The 23,502-nt window shown below is 39.2% G+C and overlaps 1 protein-coding gene across 3 annotated transcripts in view; it reads left to right on the plus strand.

Moving 5' to 3' along the window:
* HECTD4 (HECT domain E3 ubiquitin protein ligase 4) overlaps positions 1 to 23,502 on the plus strand; it is a 190,560-nt gene that overhangs the window by 20,009 nt on the left and 147,049 nt on the right. The gene's annotated exons all lie outside the window — the stretch shown is intronic.

Consider the following 23,502-nt stretch of genomic DNA (forward strand, 5'->3'; position numbering starts at 1 on the left):
TCTTATTTTGGATTATTCTTTTTCTTTTTCTTTTTAAGGGACCTCATGTGGCCAAAACTAAACAGGTGTCTTATGTTTATTGGTGATTTTCTTATTTCTAAGTCATATTGAAACTATGACATATTTTAAGTTTCCTGATATATTTTAAGAGCTAGCCATTCTGTAAAATAAAAAACAAAAACCTACTTAGTGGGAAATTTCTCAGTTTCCCCATAACTGCATGTATATTTGTGAATGAGAGCCCCTCAGCCTACTTACTATCCACAGTGTGGTATGTTTGCTGAATATTTGTTAAATTGAACTAAAGCACCAATATATGATAGAGAATGGGCATATTAGACATGTACCTTATTTAGTCACATTTCTGAAAGGTAGCCAGCTATGGGTCATTCTGTCTTTGTTTTAAAGGCTAGGAAACTGAGGAACGGGAAGATGAGTGACTGACATACCTTGGATTAGACTTTTTGCCTCTTAAACACAGTAAGTGTGTCTTCTCTGTTAAGCTGTGTTACTGAGTAAGTATATATGATGGCTTTGGTAATGAAATCTTTCTTGTGAGTTGGCACAATTTAAGTCAGGCAATATAGCATAAAAAATATGTAAAAGTATTCTGTTATGATCTTTCATGATTTATCTGTAGCTTTTAAAAAAATAATTTATTTATTTTATTTATTTATTTTTGGCTGCATTGGGTCTTTCGTTGCTGCACACAGGCTTTCTCTAGTTGCGGTGAGTGGGGTCTACCCTTTGTTGTGGTACACTGTCTTCTCATTGTGGTGGCTTCTCTCGTTGCGGAGCACGGGCTCTAGGCACGCAGGCTTCAGTAGTTGTGGCGCACGGGCTTAGTCGCAGGCTCTAGAGCACAGGCTCAGTAGTTGTGGTGCACGGGTTTAGTTGCTCCGCGGCATGTGGGATTCTCCCGGACCAGGGCTCAAACCCATGTCCCCTGCATTGGCAGGCGGATTCTTAACCACTGCGCCACCAGGGAAACCCCTATCTGTAGCTTTAACGGGGAAAAAACCAACTAAACCTGCTGAATTAAAAACTTTCACATTTTGGACTTCCCTGGTGGTCCAGTGGTTAAGACTCCATGCTTCCATCTCTGGTTGGGGAACTAAGATTCCGCATGCTGTGCGATGCAGCAAAACAAAAAACTTTCACTTTTACCCCTTTGTCTAGAAATTTCTAGGTATTGAAGCATGAGATTCATTTGTATCCATCAGTTTGTCACTATGAATAGTCGATAGATCTAAAAGTCTCCAGAGTTGTCTTTGTTGGGGTACCTGCTTAAATAGTCCTCTTTCCTAAACCCCTCACCTGTTTTTTTGTTTATTTGTTTTTACTATTAAAAGATTCTATAAATTGGTTACCTAGAGGAGAGCTCCGTGGCATTGTGAGCCATATTCTGAGATAGCAGAAGGAGGGCCAGCTGTACACCCTTATCTGTGTCCTGGCAGACACTAAACAAACTCCACCCTGGCGTATTTGGTGAGAAGTGATAGTGTGTCAGAGCTGATGATGACCTCTGGCCTCTCCTTGCACTGGGGACCTCTGTTCTCACAGGAAGCTTGATTTACTTTGGAAACAAAGAGATTTGAGTTCTTTGTAAACACTGATAAAGTGAGGCAGGAGGGCTGTGCAAGGGCTGGCTACTTGATGCACCTACACAGAAAGCTGGGTTCAGATCATTTAGATCTTCAAGGTATAGAAAATAAACTCTTACCTGAATTGAACTGATGACTAGAACAGGAAACGAGGTGGCTGATAAATGAAGGTGATGATTTATGCAGCCATTCACACTCCATTGGATTTCTGACACAGGATGGAGCTTTTAGGAGACTGACAGGCCCTTAATGTATTGGGTTGGCCAAAAAGGTCGTTCGGGTTTTTCCGGAAAAACCCGAACGACCTTTTTGGCCAACCCAATAGATTGAACCACAACTTAGTATTTGGTTCCAACTGACTGAGCTAGTCATGTTAGCCCAAAGAGTTGATCCAGCCCTCTCACTGAAAGGTCTAATAACCAGGAGAGCAGAGGGTGGTGTGATGTGTGGCCAAAGTATTGGCATCATAAATCAGAGCTGATTGCATGTGGACGTAAAAACTGAGGGTGTGTCTTGCTGACAGCCTTAAACTTTTAAAATTGGATTATTTTTTTATGATGAAATAAAGTCGTATTCACTTGAGGGATGCTGTAAAGATGTTTGATTCTTTTGAAGCCTAGAAAAATGAATCCATCCAAGAACACTAAAACATAAAGTTTATTAGATAAAAATATACTGAGAGATTGGGGAGGGCCTCTTCATTGGCTTCATATCCTTAATAAAGAAAAACAAAATAGACACTTTAAACCTCTAAGAAGCAAAGTCTGGAATTTGCATTAGACTGCTTAGAAGCTTAGGAGAGTATGACAGTATTGCTTCCTAAGTCAGTGAAATCAAAACAAGAAAAGTTACACAAAATAATAATTTTTTCTAATAACATATGCTGTTTCCTCAGAAATGATTATTACCTTCCTCCTTTCAGCATGTTAGGGGAATGGCATGTTTATTTTGGGTTTTGAGTCTAAAAAGACATTTGATACCAAAATTAAAAGTGCTGTATATTTATTACCAATAGCCTTTCCCCCCAAATAGAAAAATTTTGAAATACAAAATAATTTGAGGTATTCTCAACATTATTGCTTTTCTAGAATTAAGTAGGTTTCTTTAGTCAATTCGTTTTTCTCCTTTGCACTCAGACCTTGCCAAAAATAAAATCTTCCTACACTTGCTCATCCAGTTTTACTCCATAACATTCCAGGCACTGTTTCTAGGAAAAGGTTGAAATTAAGAATAATGTATTTCCTGCTGACCATCCTGTTGGTACTGCCTCAGCTGAAGTCTGCGCCAATTTCTTTTGCCATCTGTTCTCAGCATGGATAAGTTGAGATTCATGCAACGAGAGAGAGAAGCAAAACTAAATGTTTTATCTGACTTGTCCCCAAGAAGCATGCCTTATCTTTGACAGTTAGAGTCTTCACTGGAGAATAACTTGACATGGAAATATCATGCAACAAATTTTTTAAAATTTAATTTTATTTTTTTATTTTGGCCACGCCGTGCAGCATGCGGGATCTTAATTCCCTGACCAGGGATCGAACCCATGTTCCCTGCATTGGGAGCACGGAGTCATAGCCACTGGACTGCCAGGGAAGTCCCAACAAATTAATAAAAAAATTTAAAAATTTTTTGGCTGTGTTGGGTCTTTGTTGCTGCGCACAGGCTTTCTCTAGTTGCGGCAAGCGGGGGCTACTCTTCGTTGCGGTGCACGGGCTTCTCATTGTGGTGGCTTCTCTTGTTGCAGGGGACAGGCTCTAGGCATGCGGGCTTTAGTAGTTGTGGCACCTGGGCTCAGTAGTTGTGGCTGCAGAGCTCTAGAGTGCAGGCTCAATAGTTGTGGCGCACGGACTTAGTTGCTCTACGGCATGTGGGATCTTCCCGGACCAGGGCTTGAGCCCATGTCCCCTGCATTGGCAGGCGGATTCTTAATCACTGCGCCACCAGGGAAACCCAATCTAGTTCATTTCTTAATATCAAAGCAATCATAACTTGGTGCTGCAGTGATCTGAATAAATAAAAGATAAAGTTTTTCTACTTCAATTAGAATGCTTGGTCTTTAAAAACATTCAACCTTTATGTTCACTGTACTCCACTGTTTTATCTCTGTGGTTTGTCCAAACTAAGAAGTGAGCTGTTTCTGCTCAAGCCTGGGGCAAGGACTTGGCAGAGCCAATGAAGTGACAGCCTGAAGAAGCTCAAGCAGGGAATTCTGTGTATTGTACACGTCATCCATATAAATGGAATGTGTTTATAGTTCATATGGCAAGCAATTGGCATGAGAGCGAACACAGCTTGGGCCAACATACTGTCCTTATGTTCTAAATCAGCAATTCTTAACACCTGCCGTGGGGCCCCCTCTCCTTCTGCCCCGAGCATCACTGTGTTAGGAAACCACGGTGACTGGGGTGACTGTGATGTATCTCTCAGCTCTGGAATAGAAGGAAGGTTGTGAATCGTAGCTCCAAGTTCTATCCACTAGGTGTCTGATATTATTCCTAATATCAATGTGTGTATTGATGATTAGTGGTAGGTAAGTGAAGTGCAAGTAAATTCCTCATTTTATCTGGCTTAGTATTTCAATCACTAGGTGATTCCCAGTCCTGAGTTTCATTTTTCAAAGAGCCTACTTGACAGATGCCAACTCATTTATCATCAGAGGTTTTTTTCAGCTTTATTGAAGTATGATTGACAAACAAGAGATATTTAAATTCAACATTTGTCCCCTGCATGAAATATAAATATATATTTTATATAATAAATGATACATATTTTTAGAAAAAGAAACTGAGGTAACAAGAATTTGGGCCCACAGGGATTGCAAACTGTAGTCAGAAGGTCAGCTTCAACTACAAATAGGTTTTGTTTGGCATTCAGAGTTTTACAAAATGTTTGAATGCCTTTAGGAGGAACTCGCATTTTCCAGTTTGTGGTGGACCTCACCATTGCCTGTATATATGTATGTATGAAATAATAATTCAAATAATTGATAACCTGTTTCTACTAGGAAGGCTCTTATTTAAGAATATGAAATTCCACATCCATATTTCATTTTCTCCTAGTTTCAAAAATGAGAGCAACAGAGTAGGGAGGTCACTGAACTCATTCTCCTGCTCCTTCCTCCTTTCCTCAGCCACGGTTTCCCCAGTTTGTGGTTGGGGAAAACAAGCCACCGGTGACTCTCATCAGAACACTTGCAGAGGCTGTAGAAATTCAGAAACTATGGCAGCCTCAACACAAAAGCTTTACCTCCTGCTTTATGTTATAAAGTAGTCATTTTCTCTGTTTGGAAACCCAAGAGTGGCTTCAATCAATAGACTGTCTTGGTTTTCTTTTGTTTTGTGTTTTGGAGAATGTAGTATCTGGCGTTTAAACAGTTCAAAGAAATTAGGGCCAGTTTGTATGCTGAAATAAGCTTCATCCTAAACAGAAAGTTTGAGTGGTAGCAGAATGGATGGGTTTTCCAAGTTATAGCTGGTACGAATTACTGGGACACCTATTAAATATAAGATTTCCAGGTCCTCTGATAGAAGGTGTAGGGGGGTATGTTTTTCTAACTAGTGCTCAAGATGATTCTTTTTTTTCTTTTTATAAAATTTCTTTTTTTTTTTTAGCTTTGGCTGCGTTGGGTCTTTGTTGCTGCACATGGGCTTTCTTTAGTTGCAGTGAGTGGGGGCTACTCTTCGTTGCGGTGCACAGGCTTTTCACTGCGGTAGCTTCTCTTGTTGTGGAGCACGGGCTCTAGGGACGCAGGCTTCAGTAGTTGTGGCATGTGGGCTCAGTAGTTGTGGCTCACGGGCTCTAGGGTGCATGCAGGCTCAATAGTTGTGACGCACCGGCTTAGTTGCTTCGTGGCATGTGGGATCTTCCTTGACCAGGGCTTGAAACTGTGTCCCTTGCATTGGCAAACAGATTCTTTTTTTTTTTTTTTAACATCTTTTTTGGAGTATAATTGCTTTACAATGATGTGTTAGTTTCTGCTGTATAACAAAGTGAATCAGCTATATGTATACATATATCCCCATATCCCCTCCGTCTTATGTCTCCCTCCTACCCTCCCTATCCCACCCTCTGGGGGGACACAAAACACCGAGCTGATCTCCCTATGCTATGCAGCTGCTTCCCACTAGCTATCTGTTTTATATTTGGTAGTGTATATATGTGAATGCCACTCTCTCACTTCATCCCAGCTTACCCTTCCCCCTCACCGTGTCCTCAAGTTCATTCTCTACGTCTGTGTCTTTATTCCTGTCCTGCCCCTAGCTTCTTCAGAACCATTTTTTTTTAGATTCCATATACATGTGTTAGTATACGATATTTGTTTTTCTCTTTCTGACTTACTTCACTCTGTATGACAGTCTCTAGGTCCATCCACCTCACTGCAAATAACTCAATTTTGTTTCTTTTTAGGGCGATTAATATTCCAATGTATATATGTGCCACATCTTCTTTATCCATTCATCTGTTGCTGGAAACTTAGGTTGCTTCCATGTCCTGGCTATTGTAAATAGAGCTGCAATGAACATTTTGGTACATGACTCTTTTTGAATTATGGTTTTCTCAGGGTATATGCCCAGTAGTGGGATTACTGGGTCGTATGGTAGTTCTATTTTTAGTTTTTTAAGGAACCTTCATACTGTTCTCCATAGTGGCTGTATCAATTTACATTCCCACCAGCAGTGCAAGAGGGTTCCCTTTTCTCCATACGTTCTACAGCATTTATTGTTTCTAGAGTTTTTGATGATGGCCATTCTGACTGGTGTGAGATGATATCTCATTGTAGTTTTGATTTGCATTTCTCTAATGATTGGTGATGTTGAGCAAGCATCCTTTCATGTGTTTGTTGGTAATCTGTATATCTTCTTTGGAGAAATGTCTATTTAGGTCTTCTGCCCATTTTTGGATTGGGTGGTTTGTTTTTTTGATATGGAGCTGCATGAGCTGCTTGTATATTTTGGAGATTAATCCTTTGTCAGTTGCTTTGTTTGCAAATATTTTCTCCCATTCTGAGGGTTGTCTTTTGGTCTTGTTTATGGTTTCCTTTGCTGTGCAAAAGGTTTGAAGTTTCATTAGGTCCCATTTGTTTATTTTTGTTTTTATTTCCATTTCTCTAGGAGGTGGGTCAAAAAGGATCTTGCTGTGATTTATGTCATAGAGTGTTCTGCCTATATTTTCCTCTAAGAGTTTGATGGTGTCTGGCCTTACATTTATGTCTTTAATCCATTTTGAGTTTATCGTTGTATACAGTGTTAGGGAGTGTTCTAATTTCATTCTTTTACATGTAGCTGTCCAGTTTTCCTAGCACTACTTATTGAAGAGGCTGTCTTTTCTCCATTGTATATTCTTGCCTCCTTTATCAAAAATAAGGTGCCCATATCTCCATTGTATATTCTTGCCTCCTTTATCAAAAATAAGGTGCCCTTTATCAAAAATAAGGTGCCCATATATATGTGCCCAGGTTTATCTCTGGGCTTTCTATCCTGTTCCATTGATCTGTATTTCTGTTTTTGTGCCAGTACCATACTGTCTTGGTTACTGTAGCTTTGTAATATGATCTGATGTAAGGGAGCCTGATTCCTCCAGCTCCATTTTTCTTTCTCAAGATTGCTTTGGCTCTTTGGGGTCTTTTGTGTTTCTATACAAATTGTGAAATTTTTTGTTCTAGTTCTGTGAAAAATGCCATTGGTAGTTTGATAGGGATTGCACTGAATCTGTAGATTACTTTGGGTAGTATAGTCATTTTCACAATCTTGATTCTCCAATCAAGAACATGGTATATCTCTCCATCTGTTTGTATCATCTTTAATTTCTTTCATCAGTGTCTTATAGTTTTCTGCATACAGGTCTTTTGTCTCCTTAGGTAGGTTTATTCCTAGGTATTTTATTCTTTTTGTTGCAGTGGTAAATGGGAGTGTTTCCTTAATTTCTCTTTCAGATTTTTCATCATTAGTGTATAGGAATGCAAGAGATTTCTGTGCATTAATTTTGTATCCTGCTACTTTACCAGATTCACTGATTAGCGCTAGTAGATTTCTGGTAACAGCTTTAGGATTCTGTATGTATAGTATGATGTCATCTGCAAACAGTGACAGTTTTACTTCTTCTTTTCCATTTTGGATTCCTTTTATTTCTTTTTCTTCTTTGATTGCTGTGGCTAAAACTTCCAAAACTAAGTTGAATAATAGTGGTGAGAGTGGGCACCCTTGTCTTGTTCCTGATCTTAGTGGAAATGGTTTCCAGTTTTTCACCATTGAGAACGATGCTGGCTGTGGGTTTGTCATATATGGCCTTTATTATGTTGAGGTAATTTCCCTCTATACCTACTTGCTGGAGGGTTTTTATCATAAATGGGTGTTGAATTTTGTCAGAAGGTTTTTCTGCCTCTATTGAGATGATCATATGGTTTTTATCCTTCAGTTTGTTAATATGGTATATCACATTGATTGATTTGCGTATATTGAAGAATGGCAGGCAGATTCTTTTTTTTAAAATCATTTATTTATTTTTGGCTGCGTTGGGTCTTTGGTGCTGCGTGTGGGCTTTCTCTAGTTGTGGCGAGTGGCGGCTACTCTTCATTGCAGTGCGCGGGCTTCTCATTGTGGTGGCTTCTCTTGTTGTAGAGCGCAGGCCCCAAGCACGTGGGCTTCAGTAGTTGTGGCACGTAGGCTCAGCAGTTGTGGCTCACGGGCCCTAGAGCGGAGGCTCAATAGTGTGGCGCACAGACTTAGTTGCTCCGTGGCATGTGGGATCTTCCCGGACCAGGGCTCAAACCCCGGTCCCCGGCATTGTTAGGCAGATTCTTAACCACTGCACCACCAGGGAAGTCCTGGCAGGCAGATTCTTAACCACTGCGCCACCAGGGAAGCCCAAGATGCTTCTTAAGATGTGTTGGAAACACTGGTGTTGTGGTTCAGAATGTGGGCTCTAAGTTTACAGACTGCCTTTTAATCCCAGTTCACCATTTACTAATGAAGTGATTTGGTCATTGGTTTAACCTTCTAAACCAGCCATTTTCCATTCATTCATTTATTTATTGAAGTATAGTTGATTTACACTATTTCAGGTGTACAGCAAGTGTTTCAGTTTATACACACACACACACACACACACACACACACATATACATACACACACACACACACACACACATATATATATATTCTTTTTCAGATTCTTTTCCTTTATAGGTTATCACAAGATATTGAATATAGTTTCCTGTGCTATACAGTAGGTCCTTGTTTTTTAATCTGTTTTCTATATAGTATTGTGTAGCTGTTAATCCCAAATTCCCAATTTATCCCAACTCCCCTAAACCAGCCATTTCCTTATCTCATGGGGACAGCACTACTACTTACCTGCCTCATGCTATGATTTTCCAGATTAAGGACCACAGTGAATGGAAACTTTTTGGCACAGCTTCTGGCATGTAAACATTTGGTAAATTTTGTAAATGTAGTTCCCTCACTACCAAACAGTTCTCTTCTGTGAGCTCCTGAACTACAGCTTTCTAGCACCTTTAGGAAAGACATTTGCTTTCTACTCTTTCTAAAATAACTTCTTACAGAGAACTATATTCAATATGCTATGATAAACTATAATGGAAAAGAATATAAAAAAAGAATGTATGGGGATTTCCTGGTGGCACAGTGGTTAAGAATCTGCCTACCAATGCAGGGGACACAGGTTCGAGCCCTAGTCCAGGAAGATCCCACATGCCGTGGAGCAACTAAGCCCATGTGCCACAACTACAGAGCCTGCGCTCTGGAGCCCACGAGCCACAACTACTGAACCCACATGCCACAACTACTGAAGCTCGCATGCCTAGAGCCCATGCTCCGCAACAAGAGAAGCCACCGCAGTGAGAAGCCTGCACACCTCAACGAAGGTAGCCCCCACTCGCCACAACTAGAGAAAGCCCGCACACAGCAACAAAGACCCAATGCAGCCAAAAATAAATAAGAATGTACGTATATGTATAACTGAATCACTTTGCTGTACAGCAGAAGCTAACAACATTGTAAATCAACTATACTTGGATTTTTAAAAGTGAAGAAAGTTTAAAAAAAACTTCTTACAAAAGTAATACATGTCCTCTGGAGAAAATTTGAAAAAACAAAAGGAAGAAAAATATAAATTACTTGTACTCCATAATTTAATGAATTTACTTCCAGTCTTTGTAGACAAATGTTATAATGTGATTAATATATAACTAGTAATTTTCTTTTGTAAAGTACTTAATTGCCCTTGAATTGCTTATTTTGCTATTTACCTTTGTGTTTCTTATATCATTAAGGTTTTGATTGGTTAGTTTTTGTTTGTTCTTATAGATAGCGTTTAGAGTCTTGTTTATTGTTTTTGTATTGTTTGATTGTTTATGATTTTTTCTTAATGCAAAAATTTTGTTATGCAATAGGAAAAACTCGAGATAGTCCAGAGACCTACAGCCATTTTTGTTTCCAGCCTCCTTTCTTTTCTGCTATTACCTATGTGCCTCTGCTGTGTTGAGCTTTTTATGAACTGAGTTAAGCTAGGCTTGGAATTTGTATTTTCAACAGAGACATTGCTGTTTTGCTTAGTTTCTTACAGTGTGGCTGTTTACCAGGCCGTGTTCTTTACGCTGAACACTCATCCAAGTTGTTTTAGAAATCACAGGACCAGTTATAACCCCCCTGCAGTTTTGGGTTTACAGCTTCAGTTGTTTCACTAAAGCAGGACATTGTAGGATGCTTCTGTGGCTGTTGATTTTTCTCCATGAAGCCATTAAGAGTTGGAAATGCTTTGGAGTTAAAATTTTAAGTTTTCTCAAGAGTGAAAGTTCTACGTAAATGGAAATCAAAATTTATTACAGAAATTGAAGTGATCTGAAATTGCCTCAGGAATTCTTTGGAGAGATACTTAAGATTCACATTCAGCCCTATTCAAATCCCATTCCATTGTCCCCCTGCCATAATTGGCCTCCTCCAGGCATGTTCATCTCAGCTCTTAGCTTGTTTGTTCACGGAGCCTGAAGATGCTACCTTTAGAAGATGTGTAGTATTGTTTTTTTTTTTAAATTAATGTTGTTATATGCATGTTTTTTTTTTAAACATCTTTATTGGAGTATAATTGCTTTACAATGGTGTGTTAGTTTCTGCTTCATAACAAAGTGAATCAGCTATACATATATCTCCATATCTCCTCCCGCTTGCGTCTCCCTCCCACCCTCCCTATCTCACCCCTCTAGGTGGTCACAAAGCACCGAGCTGATCTCCCTGTGCTATGCGGCTGCTTCCTACTAGCTATCTATTTTACATTTGGTAGCGTACGTATGTCCATATATGCATGTTTTTGCAACTTGTTTTTTTCCACTCTGTGTATCTTAGAGCTTAATTCATGTATGTGTGTGTGTATGAATTATATATGTGAATGTGAACTATATTGAGTTATATATAATTGTATATGAACTGTGTATATATGAATATATGGATTATATATAATTATATTTTATATAATTCATTATTATATATAATTATGTTTTATATATACAAATTGCTTATTTATTTATATGAATTGCTCAGCTTCGTTCTTTCAAACTTCCTCACAGATTATTTAGCCTTTCTCCTGTTGATAGACATTTTAGGTTGATTCCAGTTTTTCTCCAGTATAATGTTCAATGTCTTTGTACCTCCAAATGTTTCTGAATCCTCACAGTGCTTATCAGTACTTTGTACATTGGAAACCACGTCAGAAATAAAGTTTGTTGAATTGAATTTGAAGAATGTGGATTTATTTATTTATTTATAAAGAGAATTCAGTAGTATTTGTTAAAGTAGCAGTATTATCAAAAATTTGAAGTACAGTTTTGAGAGAATGTCAGTATCACTAGCTACCTATATGCTCTAGGACATCATGCTAGTTGAACCCATTTACAACAAATCTATGTAACAAATATATATATATATTTTTTTAATTTTATTTATTTATTTATTTTTGGCTGCATTGGGTCTTCATTGCTGCATGAGGGCTTTTCTCTAGTTGGGGCGAGCGGGGGCTACTCTTCGTTGCTGTGCACGGGCTTTTCATTGCGGTGGCTTCTCTTGTTGCAGAGCACAGGCCCTAGGCACATGAGCTTCAGTAGTTTTGGCACGCGGGCTCAGTAGTTGTGGCTCATGGGCTCTAGAGCACAGGCTCAGTCGTTGTGGCACACGGGCTTAGTTGCTCCACGGCATGTGAGATCTTCCTGGACCAGGGCTCGAACCCTTGTCCCCTGCATTGGCAGGCGGACTCTTAACCACTGCGGCACCAGGGAAGCCCAACAAAAATATTTTTAAACCTAGTTGGCGGTAATTTATTTTCTGTTAAATTTGGTCCAGCACATTTTCCGTGCAATAAAAAAAAAAAAATTAAATGTATTTGGAAGTGATTTTGTCTATAGTTTTAAGAGTTTTAGTGAAATTTGAAAATTGCAGTTACATGATTTTGAAGAAAAAGAATGAACCCCATTTTTCATTTTATCGGTAACCCCTGGGTAGCATGGAATGTTGTAAGTTAAATACACATTGCATTGATGTGGTAAATTGTAGTGTTTTTGAAATAAATTCCAAGATGTAATTTTTTTTTTTTTTTTTTTTTTTCGGTACGCAGGCCTCTCACTGTTGTGGCCTCTCCCGTTGCGGAGCACAGGCTCCGGATGCTCAGGCTCAGCGGCCATGGCTCATGGGCCTAGCCGCTCCGCGGCATGCGGGATCTTCCCGGACCGGGGCACGAACCTGTGTCCCCTGCATCGGCAGGTAGACTCTCAACCACTGCGCCACCAGGGGAGCCCCCAAGATGTAAAATTTTTAATGCTTCATTTTGTTGTCTGTTTCATTGTTTACTAGAGAAAGGATTTCTTTGGTAAAAAATCATGTTGGAAAGAAAAATTGAACTTTAGATATTTTTTGATGTTTCAGGACGTAAGTATAACATGGTATAACTTGGTATATGTGGCTTTGGCAGCAAAAATTAATCAATCCAAAACCTCACAGAAGCAACTTCTGGCTGTTAAAATCCATAATGCGATAGGTCTTTTTCATGTGTTCCTTCTTTATCATATCTAGGCAAGGACTTAATAACTCAGCAGTGATAATAAAAGTTGCATTAAGAGGGGGAATTTTATGTATTTTGCTGTCATAATTTATAAAACTCTTAGAAATTTGAAGTTGTAGGTTCCAGATAAAGGCCATAAAAAGTGGATTTTTTTCTTATGTTTTTCTGATCATGGGACAGGACCAATAGCTCAGCAATGAATCATCCGTATTTTAGATATCAAAAGTGAAGCTATAGGGCTTCCCTGGTGGCGCAGTGGTTGGGAGTCCACCTGCCGATGCAGGGGACACGGGTTCGTGCCCCGGTCCGGGAAGATCCCACATGCCGCGGAGCGGCTGGGCCCGTGAGCCATGGCAGCTGAGACTGCGCGTCCGGAGCCTGTGCTCCGCAACGGGAGAGGCCACAACAGTGAGAGGCCCGCCTATCGCTAAAAAAAAAAAAAAAAGTGAAGCTATAGATTTTGAGCCCATTTAGGTTTTCTAATGTTCAGATGAGAGGAAAATGGACGAGCAAAACTTTGGGATTGATAGCCCTATGTAATTATTTTGGAAGAGCAATGTTTGACATGTGTAAAATTCTCCAGAAAGTTGCCTTTAGACGTAAATCTTTTTTAGCCACGAGTTTCTGGATTTGTCCCTGATTTGCTAAGATAGGAGTTGCATATCTAATATGTAATCTAATATGGTTAAGTATTTAATACAGTTAAGCTTTGTGTTACCTTTTTTTTAATAATGATTTTTTTTTAATTAATTTATTTTTGGCTGTGTTGGGTCTTCGTTGCTGTGCGTGGGCTTTCTCTAGTTGCGGCGAGAGGGAGCTATCTTTGTTGCGGTGCGCAGGCTTCTCATTGCGGTGGCTTCTCTTGTTGTGGAGCATGGGCTCTAGGCGTGCGGGCTTCAGTAGTTGCGGCTCACGGGCTCTAGAGTGCAGGCTCAGTAGTTGTGGCGCATGGGCTTAGTTGCTCCAAAGCATGTGGGATCTTCCCCGATCAGGGCTGGAACCCGTGTCCCCTGCATCAGCAGGCAGATTCTCAACCACTGCGCCACCAAGGAAGCCCTGTTACCTTATTTTTTTAGTGGTTTATCCTTATACTCCTTGCTCCCTGCCCCCAACAGCATATTAAGTCTTAACTACAAAAGGTACATTTAATTTTAGCTAGCTGGTTAGTTTTACTGAACATTTGTTCTTTGCAGACTGAGGGAGACAGATGGATTTGAATTCTAAAGTGGAATCTTGATTTAGTAGAAAAAATAGCCAGTAAAGTGATAGACGAGGTTTCCAGGCAGTTTTAATTAGGCGCAGCTGTGAGCAGGAATTGATGAGAAGGGCAAGATTTCGTGGCATAAAAGATGCAGCATTTCTCATGTTTCTTAGAGGTATTTAGGGGTCAGCCATGGTTATCGGTAATTTTTACGGAGTAGTCGTTTGGTGCCTATTCATGTTCTTGCCTACCCCAACCAAACAATTACAGGCTACAGGTTTAAAATTAATGTCTCTGATCTTATAATCAAAGTATGGATGACACTGATTTCAGCTTCTTTGTTCATGTTGACTAAAGAAGTCATTGGAAGTACTGATCTAGGAGTGTGTTTGCAAACGGTGCCTTATTGTGTCTATTGCTTTCTGTTGTTTGTTTTGTTTTGTTTTGTTTTGTTGGGCATGTATGTGCACTGTCAGGTAGCATCTTTAGTCATTTGCTCATTCAGTAAATATTTATTGAGCATCTGTCATGTAACAGGTTCTCTGGTGTTTGGGATACACTAGGGAACAAAATAGACAAAGTTGTAAGCCATAATGAGAGAGTTTGAAATAAATTTGAAAAAGATGTTTTTCAACTAATATTAACTAATGTTATTGAGTGCTTACTACATGCCAGGTGCTGTGCTCTGTGCCTTATTTCAGGAGAAAGAATTCAAAACATGCTGAGATTTTAGTGCAGAAGATAAAGAGATGAATGAATATAAGTGTGCACCCTTGAGAAGTTTACAATCTATCAGAATCCCTCTGGTAACAATAATTATCTGTAGAACTTGTATTTTAATTGAGTATATGATTAGAATCCCTCCTGTGCACAATTCTGAGGATTGACAAATTTTGCAAACCGGGACTTCCTATGTCCCTAATGGGAGGTTGTTCGTCACACTCAATGTCAGGTGGCAGTAGTTAGGCTTATTGCATGCATTCAATCAAATGGTTACTATAGAGCAGTATTTTTTCACCCTCAGCTAGATGATTCTCTGCTGCGGGGGCTTCCCTGTACATTGCAGGATGTCCGTCCCTGACCTCTACCCACTAGATGCCAGTAACACCTCTGTACTTGTAACGACCCAAAATATTTGTCGGCATTGCCACACATCCCCTGGGAGGCATCAAGAGTCTCTGTCTCCCTAGACAGTCCGCACATCCTCCAGGAGGCAGAGCCAACTGCCGCATCATCCAAAGCTTAGCTTGTGCCACCCGCTCACACTCTTCCTACAAATGGGAAGTGCTTGAGCTACTCACACCTGATACTGGGAATACTCTCGTTAGACTGTGACCGTGTTTCTAGAGAAACCATTAAGTGCTTATCAGCAGTGGGGATAATGATCTTGGTCTGCTTTACAGAGCTAGAATAAACAGTGGGAATTACAACATTTTCATTATTAAATATATCATGAATTCAAATGGTATATATGGAAGGTATGTATTTTTGGGTAGAACTTTTGAATATATAAATTAAACTAAATTAAAAAAATATATTCTGTTATTCCACCAACCAGTTAAGAAATGGGTCCTTACCAATCCCTTTAAAGACCCCGGTGGCGCAGTGGTTGAGAGTCTGCCTGCCGATGCAGGGGACACGGGTTTGTGCTCCGGTCCGGGAGGATCCCACATGCCGCGGAGTGGCTGTGCCCGTGAGCCATGGCCGCTGAGCCTGCGCGTCCGGAGCCTGTTGCTCTGCAACGGGAGAGGCCACAACAGTGAGAGGCCCGCGTACCGCAAAAAAAAAAAAAAAAAAAAAAGACCCCTGCATGCTCCACAATTCAGCCCTCCCTCTCTCCCACGTAGGATACCACTATCTTGAATTCTGTGTTTGTTTTTCTTTTCTGTATTGTTTTATAGTATGCACACAACTCTAAACATTACAGAGCTCAGTTTTGTGTGTGTGTTTTGGTTTTTTTTTTTTTTTTGCGATACGAGGGCCTTTCACTGCCGTGGCCTCTCCCGTTGCGGAGCACAGGCTCCGGACGCGCAGGCTCAGCGGCCATGGCTCACGGGCCCAGCCGCTCCGCGGCATGTGGGGATCTTCCCGGACCGGGGCAGGAACCCGTGTCCCCTGCATCGGCAGGCGGATTCCCAACCACTGCACCACCAGGGAATGCCCCAGTTTTGTGTGTTTTAAGACCTTATTATATAAATGTAGTATGCCATATGTAATTCTTGTGACTTGCTTTATTTTCTGCTCCACATGTGTTACATGATTCTTCCATGCTGATGTGTGTAGCTGTACTTCTGTTTTCACTGCTGTGTAATTATATGAATACATCACAGTGTATCCATTTTGTTGATGAATATTTGTTTCCAGTTGTTTTTTTGTTGTTATTGTAAACAATGTTGCCGTAAATATTCTTGTACTTGTCATCTGGTGTTAATGTGCAAGAGTTTGTGTAGGGAATTACGCAGGAGTGGATTGCTGTATTGTAGGCTATATGCATGGAGCAGGCTGAAGGATGGCCCCTAAACATAATAGGTCCTAATACCTGGAACCTATAAATGTTACCTTATGTGGAAAGAGGATCTTTGCAGGTGTGATTAAGTTAAGGATCTTGAGCTGGGGAGATGATCCTAGATTATCAGGTGGGCTCTAAATGCAGTCACAAGTGTCCTTAATAGAGGAGAGGCCAACGGAAGTTACACCGAGTATAAGAGGAGAAGGCCCCGTGATCACAGAGGTAGAGATTGAAGTGATGTAGCCACAGCCCAGGATGCCAGCAGGCACCGAAAGATGGAAGCGCCAAGAAACAAACTCTTTCCTAGAGCCTCTGGAGGGAGTGCGGCCCTGCCAGCAACACCTGGAATTTGGCCCAGTGATACTGATTTTAGACTTCTGGCCTCCAGAACTGTGAGAAAATAAATATCTGTTGTTTTAAGCCACTAAGTATGGTGATTTGTCATAGCAGCCACCAGGAGCTAAAACAATTCTTTATTTTTTTTCATTTTCATTTTAACTGGACAATACCAATTGTTTTCTAAGGTGTCTGTACAAATTTATGTTTCCACCAGAAGTGTCTAAGAATTACTATTGTTTCACATTCTTCTCAGTAGTTTGATTCTTTTGCATTTTACCAGGAGATTTTTCTAAGCAATTTTATAAAATGTAGTACAAACTTAAAAGAATTTAGTTCAGAATGCAAAAACAAACAAAACACTACACTAATGAGAAGGTAAAAATGTTGATATTGAATACTGTAGTAATGTAGAGAAGGGGTTTGGTTAAATTAATACATATGCTACAGATACTGTGTTATATGTATTATTTCTCTTGCCTCGTCTCCTAACCACTAAACTTAATATTTTCTGCACACATTCTTCCTTCTCCTGAAAATAATCCAGTGATTCTTTGGTACTCATTACATGATTTGGCATGCTTTTTAGGTTTCTGTTTGGTTTGTTTCTGTTTTTACTCTATCCCATGTTAAATCTTTTTGGCTAAACATAAGTTGGTAAAATAGTATTTTGTGGGGGGAGGCAGTAACTATAACCTAGCTGCTCAGGAAGATAGTATATTTGTGCATGTATTTTGAGGGAACAGATGTTTAGTCATCAATCCCAGAAAATGTTATCATGCCCTTGTCTCATGAAGTATATTGTTTGATGATAAACATATTGCACATACTAACAATAATTGTACCTTAGGGATGAATTGCATTTGGCACTTTAAAAAGTAATTTTAGGGCTTCCCTGGTGGTGTAGTGGTTGGGAGTCCGCCTGCCGATGCAGGGGACACGGATTCGTGCCCCAGTCTGGGAAGATCCCACAAGCCGCGGAGCGGCTGGGCCCGTGAGCCATGGCCACTGAGCCTGCGCGTCCGGAGCCTGTGCTCCACAACAGGAGAGGCCAAGACAGTGAGAGGCCCGCATACCGCAAAAAAAAAAAAAAAAAAGTAATTTTAAAATGTATATCCTCATTTGATTAATTTGTTTGTTCTTTTGTTGTGCTCCTTAAGGGTAAGCATTTAAGCAAATATATTTACTTAGGAAACTAGATTAATCATAGTTGTTTTTACACACTTTTGAGAGTCTATTAGCAAAATTAAGTTTTTATTAAAGTTTCTATTAGCAAAATTAAGTGGCTAATTGAGGTGATTTAGCTAGTCTTTTTAAAGACTGCTCTCTTTAATAGAATCCTAGCATTTGAAGAAGAAATCCTTGTGTGTCATTTACATTACAAGAACTGTAATAAAGAGCCATCCAGTTTCTTCTTGATTGTGACCAGTGGAGGGGCTCTTAGAACCTCTTAAGCTTTTGGTTTTGGCAAGCTTTTTTTTAAAAAACACTTTTCTCATAAAAATTTGGAAAATTGCCCCAAAATATTAAAGTAGACAGAATTGCATAATGAACCCTTATGTACTCATCACCAGCTTCGACAATTTTCAACTCATGGCTGACTTGTTTCACCTATGCTGCCACCTATTTCTCTTTCCCATATTATTCCCATATTATTTTAAAGTAAATCCATGACATCCTATCAGTTTATCCATGAGTATTTCAACATGTATCTAAAAGATGAGGACTCCTTTAAAAAAACATAATCATAATATTTCATATCTTTAAAAATTAACAATATTTCTTTAATATAATTAAATACGCAGTCAGCATTCACATTTCCAATTGTGATTGTGCTAATATTTTTAAAAGGTTGTTTGGATGAGGATATAAATAAGGATATAATGTTTTTTAAACTACATATTACTTCTCCTTCTCTTCTCTTTTTTTTTTTTCCTCTCCCTTGCAATTTATTTGTTGAAGAAAGTTGGTTCTTTGTCCTGTTGAGTTTCCTATGGTCTAGATTATGCTTATTGCACCCCCTTGGCATAGTTTAACATCTTTTTTCTGTCCTCTCTATTTCCTGTAAATTCATATTTGAATCTCACTTCTAGACCACAGTTCCATCATGTTTAAGTTTGTTTTGTTTTTCCTTTATTTTTTGGCAAGATTGCTTTACGGGTGGTGGTGTATATTTTCATCATTAGGCACATAATGTCAGCTTATTTTTGCAGCTGCTAAAGCTCAATGCCTAGATCTAGTACACTGAGATTGCAAAATGGTGATAGCCTGTCATTCCTTCATTTATTAGCTGGAATTCTTCTATACAGAGAAGTTTTCTTTTATCAACTGTTTGCTTACCTAGGTGGACAGGTTATATAAGAAAGGCAGGGTAAATGATTGACTCTTTCCCTATATTAACCAGTTTACCAAAAATAGGGTTGGTTTGCCAACATCCTCCAATGGTGGGTTTTTAAAAAAATATTATAAATTTGTGGATTTAAATGTATTTGATGTGTTTCTGTCCATTGAACTTACTGTCCTTACTGGCTTGGCAGAATTATTGATTTTTAAAATGGACTGTCCTTTTTCCAAAGAAGATATGTGAATGACCTTATGAAAAGATGAAAAGCTTATGAAAAGATGCTCAACATCATTAGCCTTCAGGGAAATGAAAATCAAAACCACATGAGTTACCACTTCAAGCCCCCTTGGATGGCTCTAATCAAAAGACAGCTAATAACAAGTGTTAGCAATAATGTGGAGAAATTGAAATCTTTATACATTACTGGTGGGAATGTAACATGGTGCAGCCACTTTGGAAAACAGTTTAACAGTTCCTCCAAAAGGTAAACAGAGTTACCATATGATTTGGCAGTTTCACTCTTATGTTTTCATCCCTCTTGGTTATAAAGCTATGTCCATACAAAAACTTGTACTTGAATATTCATAGCAGCATTGTTCATAATTGCCAAAAAATGGAAAGAACTTGTGTCCATTAACTGATGAATGGATAAATAAGATATGTTATATCCATTAAGTGGAATATTATTCAGCAATAAAAAGGAGTGAAGTACTGATACATACTACAACATGGACGAATTTTAAACAGTATGCTAAGTGAAAGAGGGCAGTCACAAAATACCCCTCAGTATGATTCCATTTCTATTAAATGTAAAGAAAATAGGTAAATCTATAGCAACAGTAGATTAGTGATTGCCTAGGGCTGAAAGATTTGGGGGGACATGGGGAGTGACTGCTAATGGGTACAGACTTTCTTTTGGAGGTGATGCAAATGTTCTAAAATTGTAATGAATGCACAACTGTCAATACGCTAAAAGCCATTGGATTGTATACTTTAAGTGGATGAATTTCATGGTGTGTGAATTACATTAAAATAAGCCTTTTTATAAAGGTCATTATATTAAAAAAAAAAAGGACTACCCAGAGTCATCCAGAGAGCCTGCTTTAGATGCAGATTCTGGGGTAATCCTAGACCTTTTGAAACAATGTTTATAATTGGATCCCAAGAATCTTTTTTGAAGAGTAAATACATCCAGGAATTCTGTTTGAATTATTATCAAGTTGTTTGTTAGGCTGTGCATCCCAGTAACTTCCTGTTTCTGCCTCTCCTGGAGCAATAAGGGACGAGAGTAAGTCTTCCTCTTCCACATGACAGCCCTTGAAACTTATGAAGGCAGCTCCCCCTTCCAACTCACCTTTGTAGGCCACGCATCCCTAGTTCCTTACCATTTCTCATGTGACGTGATTGCCAGATTAGTCAAATCACCTCTTCTGGACACCCAGTCTGTTTAAGACCTTTTAAAATGAGGTACTTTGAACAGGATATTCCAGTTATAGTTTGACCATTGCAGAATATAAATGGGATTATTACCTCCCTTGCTTCTGACACTGAAATTCTACTAATGTATTAAGATTATATTAACATTTTAAAAAATGGTGGTGGCTCAAATGAAGCATGTGTTTAATTCAAACCTCCTTTATCCCACCCTCAGCACTCCCAGGTTTTATCTAGTTGGGTCTTCCTTATAGGGTTATCTGGAAAAGTTCCCTTTCTTGGTGGTGACCTGGTCCAAAATAAGGAAGCATCTTTAATGTCCTAACAATTATTTAGCAGTTTCAAGTTTTTCAGAGCACTCCCTATACATTATTTCCTTTGACCTTAACAGTGTAAACCCGTCATATTATAGATGTAGAAACACAGACTGAGAGAATTTAAGTAAAATGCATAAGGGGAGAGTTATTTGCAGAGGCTGGGCTAGAACCTAGTTTCCTTAACTCAGTGGTTTGTAATCTTGGCTGCACATTGCATTCACCTGTGGAGTTTAAAAAAAAAACGAAAACGAAAACTAGGTTCCATCCCTAGATATTTTGAGTTAATCGGGTTGGGGTGGGACCTATTTGGTATTATTTAAAAGCTCTCAAGGCAGTTCTAATGTTTAGCCAGGGTTGAGCAACTGCCCTAGCTCATATCCTCATGTTCCCTTCCCTGTCACATATATTTTCTTCATCTAATTGAAATAGTCTTACGTGGAAGAGGAAGAATTATTTTCCATTTCTCCAGAAGGCAGAATCACAATTAGTCCAAGTGAGAGAAGGTTACTCAGATGTACAGTGGGAACCAGATGTACATCTTAAGAGAATTATTCTTGGAATTTATGTATCTTCTTATTCATTAATTTATCAAACTTTTATTTGCCAGACACTGTGCTAAGCTCTGGGGGTACAAATATGAATAAGACATGGTCTCCCCCTTTCAGAGCTCACAGTTGAAAGGGGGGACAGATTTAAATAACATTATAGTAGAGTGCGGTATGTGTTACACATATTGGGAGCTCTATAATTTCCTTCTTTGTTATATTTTTGTATTTGTAAATTGTCAACAGTGATTTTCTTACTAAGATATATTTATGCTAAGCATTTGGTGAATATGTCACAATGATAGTCTTTACATTAAGTACGTAATTCAAGCAATAACAGGTAAAGTTAGTCCTTGCATAGATATCTTTTTTTTAAATACTCCTAATAATAAAATTTATAGTGTTGAAACCATTTTGAGAGTTCATTTCTACATCTTCCTCCGAATTTTATTTTGTTGATTACTAAGCATAGGAAGATGATCTGTATTGGCTTTGTCAAGATTTTGTGTTGGTGAAAAAAATGATTTTGTAACAGAGAAATTTTTAGATTTGAACTCTATGCCTCAGATCAGCTTTGAAGAATCACTCTATATACCACTCACTACATTTCCTTTATGGACATCATTTATTAAAAACAAATCATTGATACATTTCCTATTGAAATACCAGACACATTTATCCTTAGAGTTTGTATCTGACCCTCTGATAGAGGTATCTGACCCTCAGATAGAGGTATATCCTGGACAATACGGGAACACCAAAAAGTTATTCTGGGGAGGGGAAGAGGGAGGAAGAAAAGAGGGAGGAAATCAGAGTTTTTCAAAGTTGGCGGTGGAGCAGAGCTGGGTTCTGAATGATAGGTAGGATTTAGACTGAGTGGTATGGACATTCAGGCCACATCAGCAGGGAGATGGAAAAATGGGACCCTGATCATGGAACATGACAAAAGATGAAAACTGGGCAGGGACAGGACAAGATGGAACTTCTATGAAAAAGAATCTGAACAGTGATTTCTTATATGTGGGAGTCCTCAGAGTCCTAACAATCCTGCTCTCAAAAGCAGTTGGACAGAGATCTGGGAAAAATCACCATGTGCTGGAGAAAGCTTTATAAGGGCTGAGCCACAGCTAATTAGTCTGGTGACAAGTCAGGGTCCACTCCTAGTTTTGGCACCAAGCTAGGGGCTAAAACTCGTGAGTTAAAGTGTGAAGTTTAATTGTGGTTATCATTTAAGACCCTTAAAGCCCCTTTTATTTTATTTTATTTTTTTAAACATTTTAAAAAATTTTATTTATTTTTGGCTGCATTGGGTCTTCATTGCTGCACGCGGGCTTTCTCTAGTTGCGGCGAGTGGGGGCTACTCTTCGTTGTGGTGCACGGGCTTCTCATTGCAGTGGCTTCTCTTGTCGCAGGGCACGGGCTCTAGGCGCGTGGGCTTCAGTAGTTGTGGCTCGCGGGCTCTAGAGCGCACGCTCAACAGTTGTGGTACCCATGTGTAGTTGCTCCCCGGCATGTGGGATCTTCCCTGACCAGGGCTCGAACCCATGTCCCCGGCATTGGCAGGTGGATTCTTAACCATTGAGCCACCAGGGAAGTCCAAGACCCTTTAAAAAAAATAGGTGATGTTGAGAGTTTGAACATGTATTTCCAAGATTGGATAAGGTCATGCAGCTTCAGGGTCTAATTTAATTGATAAGGGATCCACTCTTGATTTAGGCTTTCGTTTTAGAGATGGAATTCCATCCTTCTATTCGTGATTCATTTACTTTGTTCACATGAAATCTTTCTGATCTTTGAGTTGCCATATGCAATTCAATTTGGCCATGATTGCCATCTTCATAATGTAAAAATGGTAGGAAAATCTGTAGAAGGGTTTAAAAACTCACTCTAACATTTGAGAGGGTTTCGGTATTCTACAGACTCTACTGAAAAGTTTTGTCCTGGGCTTGTGAGTCTGGCCAGTTGATCTGCTTTGGAATAATCCAGGTATAAATTCCTTTTATGCTGACAGGTTCATATAATGAATTGAATCAGTTAATGTACCGTAATAGAGAGTATAGTAATTTATTTGGAGCTTGAGTGATCCTGAGTTTTAAATATCATTTCTTTTTGGAGAGTGAAACGTTTTATTGTTTACTGATAGTTCCCAGC

The sequence above is a fragment of the Delphinus delphis genome, chromosome 13 (assembly GCF_949987515.2).
Source record: "Delphinus delphis chromosome 13, mDelDel1.2, whole genome shotgun sequence".
NCBI classification, from domain to species: domain Eukaryota; kingdom Metazoa; phylum Chordata; class Mammalia; order Artiodactyla; family Delphinidae; genus Delphinus; species Delphinus delphis.